General features: G+C 37.0%; 2 long non-coding RNA genes across 2 annotated transcripts; both read right to left on the bottom strand.

Moving 5' to 3' along the window:
- Positions 1-328: 328 nt before the first annotated feature.
- LOC137079448 (uncharacterized) lies at positions 329-1,017 on the bottom strand. Its single transcript, XR_010905517.1, has 3 exons — positions 957-1,017; positions 588-820; positions 329-484 (listed from the first exon to the last, which is right to left on the bottom strand). It is a non-coding gene; the product is annotated as an uncharacterized lncRNA (long non-coding RNA).
- Positions 1,018-1,727: 710 nt separating this feature from the next.
- Positions 1,728-6,057, bottom strand: LOC137079086 (uncharacterized). Its single transcript, XR_010905399.1, has 4 exons — positions 5,996-6,057; positions 2,302-2,410; positions 2,122-2,202; positions 1,728-1,946 (listed from the first exon to the last, which is right to left on the bottom strand). It is a non-coding gene; the product is annotated as an uncharacterized lncRNA (long non-coding RNA).
- Positions 6,058-7,697: the final 1,640 nt, after the last annotated feature.

Below are 7,697 nucleotides of genomic sequence, written 5' to 3'. Positions count from 1 at the left end.
TCTTAATTATCTCATTAACTTTAACACCGCTTCAGTGTTATTTTAACTCTCTGTGGAGTGGGACCAAATACACTCTGAGCAGTGTTGATTTAACACTGGGGATTTTACTGTGTAGTTTCTATATAAATAACTATCAGACATCCACTTTTCCTATAGAGGGTTAATCATGGCATGGCTGGATCCTATCTAGCATCAGGTGGGAGGTGATGTACAACCTAAACCAGGCTACCAGTCTATTGCAGGGCTTGCAAAAAGATCACTGCAAAACTGTCCTACTCTCTAAATTGTAAAATTATTCCACTGACCCTTTGGACTTCTTAAACCGGTAATGCTTTCTATTGCCATCTGCAGATATAGCCAGCATGTCTGGTGTGCATGCTGGGCATTTAAAGGGCTCCATCAGGCACAGATCTTCTTTCTTAAAATTGCAGAATGCAAACTCTCGAAAGACTCAATGGAAAGTATCATCACAAATTCTACCCGTCTGGAAAGAGGGATGGTATTATTTTGGTTAGTGAGATATTTAGAAGTTTGAATTAATGAAATTAAAAAACTGTTTTTTATTTTTTATTTTTTACAGTACTTACCCGACCTGTGCAAAGAGATCGATGTTCAAGCATTTTGAGAAATGCATGTTGAGATAAAGCTGGGCTTGCCAACTTCATCTGCTCAAATGATGTGAACACATCAAACTTGAATAACATTTGGCAGCTTGTGGTTGCTGGCCAGTATCTATATCCAAGCAAGTCACTAATCCCAGGAGTCCATTTACAAGAACAAAGTGGACAGCATATGCTAGGCAGGCACATGTTGTATGAACCTTAAAATAATCATAGGACAACTATTTGACTAGTATTTGTACAGCACAGAACAAAAGAATACAAGTAAGCCGTTATTATGCTTGACATCATGTCACCTTCTGATGGGATACAAAGTAAAAAGAAGTGACAACATACCATTGATAGTTACCAAGACATGTCTGCTTTCCTGGGATAACTGAGAAGTCTTGGTTTGGACCACAGGAGCAGATTTGTATTGGTGGAGGAATTGGAAGTATACACACTGCAGTAAATAACATTTCAGACATGAATATTAGTAAATTCTACATGTCTACAAAATAATAATAATAATAAACAGTTAAAGGAAGCTACAGTATGAACAACATACCTTGTTCACAGAGTTGATATTGGCCACTTTCATCAACCACCACTAAGGATGTTGGTGGAATGGGTTTGAAAAAACGGCCCCACTTTATATTAGGTGGCCTTAAGTACAATGTACTTACATCAAAAAAAAGTACAATGTAATTACTGTGTTCAAATTGTATTGCAAAACACCTTTGCTATTATTGAGGTGAGATATGGGTAGAGTTAGGGTCAGGTGTGGTGATATGGGTCTGTTTAAGGGTAGGGTTAGGTGTAAAGGAAGTGACAACTGTGTAATTACAAATGTAACTACAAAAATGAATTACAGATGTAATTACATGCAGGTATTTTTTAAAATGTAAGTACAATTTAAAAACATGTATGTACACAACAAGTGCATTGTATCAAATGATTAATTACAATGTTAGTACATAGTAGTTAAGGCCACCTAATATAAAGTGGGTCCGAAAAAACCATCAATCATTGCTTCTCTGTCATGGAAGACATTTTTTCTGTGAATGACTGAGTCACATGTAGAACAGAAAAACTGACTTCCTGAGGAAACACAGTCTAGACACCGGACAACAGCATCAACAGTTTTGCATTGTTGACAGCAATGCTGGGTTACCATCTCAGCAGCCAACATGCAATTTAAGAGCTCGGGCATTGCAGCTTTAAATTTTTCTTCAGTGATGACCTGTCTTCTGGTCCATGCAGACATGGTGGGCGTCTCCTCTACTTCCACTAAAGGAGAGACAGTGACAGAACTTAGCAGTTCTTTTAGTCTCTGGAGATGTTGATCTAAATTAATAAAATATGTGTTACACAAGTGTTACAAAAACATATTTTAATAAAACAAATTAACAATTTCTTATTTCGCCTTGACCCTGTATATGCATAATGAAAATGGCCATTACATACTTTTGTCAGTTACCTATATGTGACTTTTTTAAGGCTGTCAATTCAATATGCTTACCAAGACTTGGGACCTCTTGTGGAATTTCACTTATTTGCAATTCTTCAACATCTAAACGTTCCCTAGTGCCAGAAGATTTAACTGCAAACACAAATTATTATGATGCAAATTAGAAAACATGACTGCTGACCAAAAACATAGAGACTTGTAAATAACAGTAAAACTGTATATGTTACTAACCAGATCGATTCTTCCTAACACATTGTGGTAAGATGTTCCCATGCTGGTCTCTCTTCCTCCAGGAAACATTGGAGCCTTCAGTTCCCTTCTGCTTTCTTTTCTTTGAAGGCTAAAATAATAATTGTATTTGTATATATATATATATATATATATATATATATATATATATATATATATATATATATATATATACAGTCTTGTTCAAAATAATAGCAGTACAATGTGACTAACCAGAATAATCAAGGTTTTTAGTATATTTTTTATTGCTACGTGGCAAACAAGTTACCAGTAGGTTCAGTAGATTGTCAGAAAACAAATGAGACCCAGCATTCATGATATGCACGCTCTTAAGGCTGTGCAATTGGGCAATTAGTTGAATTAGTTGAAAGGGGTGTGTTCAAAAAAATAGCAGTGTCTACCTTTGACTGTACAAACTCAAAACTATTCTGTACAAACATTTTTTTTTTTCTGGGATTTAGCAATCCTGTGAATCACTAAACTAATATTTAGTTGTATGACCACAGTTTTTTAAAACTGCTTGACATCTGTGTGGCATGGAGTCAACCAACTTGTGGCACCTCTCAGCTGTTATTCCACTCCATGATTCTTTAACAACATTCCACAATTCATTCACATTTCTTGGTTTTGCTTCAGAAACAGCATTTTTGATATCACCCCACAAGTTCTCAATTGGATTAAGGTCTGGAGATTGGGCTGGCCACTCCATAACGTTAATTTTGTTGGTTTGGAACCAAGACTTTGCCCGTTTACTAGTGTGTTTTGGGTCATTGTCTTGTTGAAACAACCATTTCAAGGGCATGTCCTCTTCAGCATAGGGCAACATGACCTCTTCAAGTATTTTAACATATGCAAACTGATCCATGATCCCTGGTATGCGATAAATAGGCCCAACACCATAGTAGGAGAAACATGCCCATATCATGATGCTTGCACCTCCATGCTTCACTGTCTTCACTGTGTACTGTGGCTTGAATTCAGAGTTTGGGGGTCGTCTCACAAACTGCCTGTGGCCCTTGGACCCAAAAAGAACAATTTTACTCTCATCAGTCCACAAAATGTTCCTCCATTTCTCTTTAGGCCAGTTGATGTGTTCTTTGGCAAATTGTAACCTCTTCTGCACATGCCTTTTTTTAACAGAGGGACTTTGCGGGGGATTCTTGAAATTAGATTAGCTTCACACAGACGTCTTCTAACTGTCACAGTACTTACAGGTAACTCCAGACTGTCTTTGATCATCCTGGAGGTGATCATTGGCTGAGCCTTTGCCATTCTGGTTATTCTTCTATCCATTTTGATGGTTGTCTTCCGTTTTCTTCCACGTCTCTCTGGTTTTGCTCTCCATTTTAAGGCATTGGAGATCATTTTAGCTGAACAGCCTATCATTTTTTGCACCTCTTTATAGGTTTTCCCCTCTCTAATCAACTTTTTAATCAAAGTACGCTGTTCTTCTGAACAATGTCTTGAACGACCCATTTTCCTCAGCTTTCAAATGCATGTTCAACAAGTGTTGGCTTCATCCTTAAATAGGGGCCACCTGATTCACACCTGTTTCTTCACAAAATTGATGACCTCAGTGATTGAATGCCACACTGCTATTTTTTTGAACACACCCCTTTCAACTAATTCAACTAATTGCCCAATTGCACAGCCTTAAGAGCGTGCATATCATGAATGCTGGGTCTCATTTGTTTTCTGAGAATCTACTGGCGTACCACGTAGCAATAAAAAATATACTAAAAACCTTGATTATTCTGGTTAGTCACATTGTACTGCTATTATTTTGAACAAGACTGTATATATATATATATATATATATATATATATATACATACATATATATATATATATATATATATATATATATATATATATATATATATATATGTGTGTGTAAACAAACACATTTTTTTATTTACTTTTTTGGTTTCCAACTCATCTGTTGGAAACCAAAAAAGTAAATAAAAAAATGTGTTTGTTTATATATGTATATATATATATATATATATATATATATATATATATATATATATATATATATATATATATATATATATATATATTAGAGCTGCAACTAACGATTATTTTTTCTGTCGACTAATCTAACGATTATTTTTTCGATTAGTCGACTAATCTAACGACTTATTTTTTTACCCTTTGAAATTTTTCAAAATTCTGTGGCACCCCCTCACATAAGTTACGCTAGAGGTGTAACAGTACAGACTGCTCACAGTTCGCTTTGTATCACGGTTTTAGGTTCACGTTTCAGTACAGTTCGGTATTTGCTATGTTCAGGGGAAAAAGGACTACTGTCAAATGAAAATAAAGAAAATAAGAACAGATAACTTAAATAGAAGCAGCAGCACAAATAAATACTATTGAGCAAAGATGAGAACAAAATAAACAATGCTTTTCAGGTAGGTCTAACATTAGTTTTTAGGTAGAGAAATGGAATGAAGTAATCAAAAGTAAAATAACCACACATTTAACTGTTTAAAATTAAAAAATAATCCTTATTAAACTTACAAAAGCTATTCAGTCAGGAGCAGTGAGTGATGTCTTTATCTTTTGTTTGACATTAAACAGACAGCAGTGAAGGCTACTGCCCCTTTAAGACCCACAGATAGTCGTGGTATTTTCTGTATAAAGTTCACTTAAGGCATAGAGAAGGCTATGACATTTTGACATACTTTTTGTGAGTTTGTCCGTTTAAGCACAGGATTTGAAAGATAACTCAATATTTGCACGCTTTGGGACGAGTGCAGAGACAGATCTTCTCATTCGAGTCTCCTGGCTACACGGGGGTGATGACGGTGAAAATGACTGCTCATATTCGGACGTACAGCAGCACTCGCATGCGTTTTTATAAAGTTTACAAAGAGAGACCGTTTTGCCCACGTTTTTCTTTTATTATCGCTGTTGTTGTAGTGCATACCTGAGGAGTCAGCACGTGTATCCATCGACAGAAACATACATACAGCATTATTTTCAAGTTACAACCCATATTAAAGCTACGTCATCAGCTGTGAGATGAACCGAAGTGTAAGTGCGTCCCCGCAACTTTTGCTCGGGATCCCGGTTGGGAAACACTGGTCTGTATTGATTGACACCGCGCTGGTTTGTTTAGAATTATATGAGCGCCGTGACCGCGCGCTGCCTTGTTTTACGGTCGAATGCAACGCGTGTGTGTGAGTGAGTAAGAGACACGCAAAAGGGCGGAGAGAGAACTTAAGGAAATTCGCTAAACGAATATGCGTGGGTCTTTTAAATAGCGTAAAAATGAATGAATGACGAATGTGGCGGCCGTTATTGATTATGTGGCAGTCCGCCACAAATTAGTCTATGTGTGGGAAACACTGTTTGGCCTCTGTTTAAAGTATTTCCATACTTTTGATATTCGCGGTCTTGGTTTTTGTGATAGAACCAGGAGCAGAAGCCAACATTACGCGAGATGAACGTCTGACACGACGCGTCGACGCATTTCACGAACGTCGACGTATTTCCGTAGTCGACGTCATCGATGACGTTGCAGCACTAATATATATATATATATATATATATATATATATATATATATATATATATATATATATATATACATACATACACACACACACACACACACACACACACACACACACACACACACACACACACACACACATTTTTTATTTACTTTTTTGGTTTCCAACTCATCTGCCATGGTTTTCCCTCCTTCCAGCCATTCCTTAAACTGTCTTAATGACTCAGATGCCATTTTTAGAAAAAAAGAAATAAAAGATAAAAAAGAGAGCGGTAAGCACAACGAGAGAGAGAGAGAGAGAGAGAGAGAGAGAGAGAGAGAGAGAGAGAGAGAGAGAGAGAGAGAGAGAGAGAGAGATATTTGATTTTTAGAAAAAACTTTATTTAACAAAACAGTTTAATTGGATCAACTATTCAACCAACTTCAAATTAATAACATGTCAAAGATGAGTTCTCCTTCAATTACAGTACAGATGATATTCTTATAACACCACTGGAGTTCAAAAGACTCCATATCATTCATTTCTTTATAATATCTGTATTCAACACCAACCCTAGCTTTTATAAAAGCTTTAAAGAGAAGTACAACATCTTGACCATGTCTATTCTCCATTCTATTCCTCCTTGTGATGTAGATTGCAAGCTTAGCTTGTCCAACAATAAAATTGATTAGCTGCCATTTTATTTTCTGTTTTTGACCATATCTCAAACCCAAAATAAACGCATTGCATGTAAAATTTTCCTGAAATCTTAAAAACACATCCTTCAATACCACAAAAAGTATTTCCAATCTAATGCATTCTGTAAAACAATGAAACACCGTTTCTCTGACTCCACAAAAAGCACATTTATCATCAACATCTGCATGTATAACAGACACAAAGGCATTAATAGCTATAGCCCCATGCAATATACGCCACTGCAGATCCCCGCTTTGCTTATTCAATGGTGGTTTGTACATCACCCTCCAAACTGGTTTATCATCTTCTTGTAACCCAAACTTTTCTCGCCACACAGTATCTTTCTTCTCATTTAATGCCACTTTGTTTAACATTTTAACAAAGCATCTATACAACAATTTCCCTGTAACCAAACCCAATTCCAAGTCCTGCAACCCCTTTAAATCCAGCAGAACCCCGGACATTCCCCTCAAATCTGGTGAGATAACAATTCTCGGGAAAGGATCTCTCATAATTGGAACCAGGCTTCCATTACCATAATTTTGCAACATTATTAATTCTTCCTCTGTTAATCTTCCCTTCCATGTTTTTAAAATTGCCTCAATTTGACGGGAAGACCTCTGGCCTCATGCTGTGACCAAAGCAGAAGCATCACTTAAATCAGGTCCTACAACATCAATTAAATCTTTTAATTTTACCATTCTAGAGCCACATAGCCTTTGTGTAAGACCTGGAAAACACTCATTTGATAAATCAAACCGAGCTCCTTTGACCAACGGCTCCTCTAACAACCAGAATAGAGAGTCTGTCTTTCCAATCCTGGTGAAATTAAAAAGTCCCCATAGTTTAAAAAGTCCACGGTAGAACGAAGGTAAGTCCTTTAGGTTCAGCTGTTTATGATCCATAAGCATCAGAGTTCTATCAAGTCCCAGCCCATCAGTGGTCCGTAGGATAGTCTGGGCAGTTTTCCTCCATACCAGATCTTCAGGGCCAGTTAATAGTCTCTGGAGGAATTGCAATCGAAAAGTTGCCAGCCTACTTGGAAGGTGCACCAATCCTTGGCCGCCTTCTTCCACAGGCAGAAAAAGTACACTTTGAGGCACCCAATGCATCCGATCCCCAAAAAAGTTAACAAACATTGCTTGTAACCTGAAAAGCAAGCCAGGAGGAGGGTCC

The sequence above is a fragment of the Pseudorasbora parva genome, chromosome 6, assembly GCF_024679245.1.
Source record: "Pseudorasbora parva isolate DD20220531a chromosome 6, ASM2467924v1, whole genome shotgun sequence".
NCBI classification, from domain to species: domain Eukaryota; kingdom Metazoa; phylum Chordata; class Actinopteri; order Cypriniformes; family Gobionidae; genus Pseudorasbora; species Pseudorasbora parva.
The sequence above is the reverse complement of the archived record's forward strand: the minus strand, read 5'-3'. Positions and strand labels throughout refer to the sequence as shown.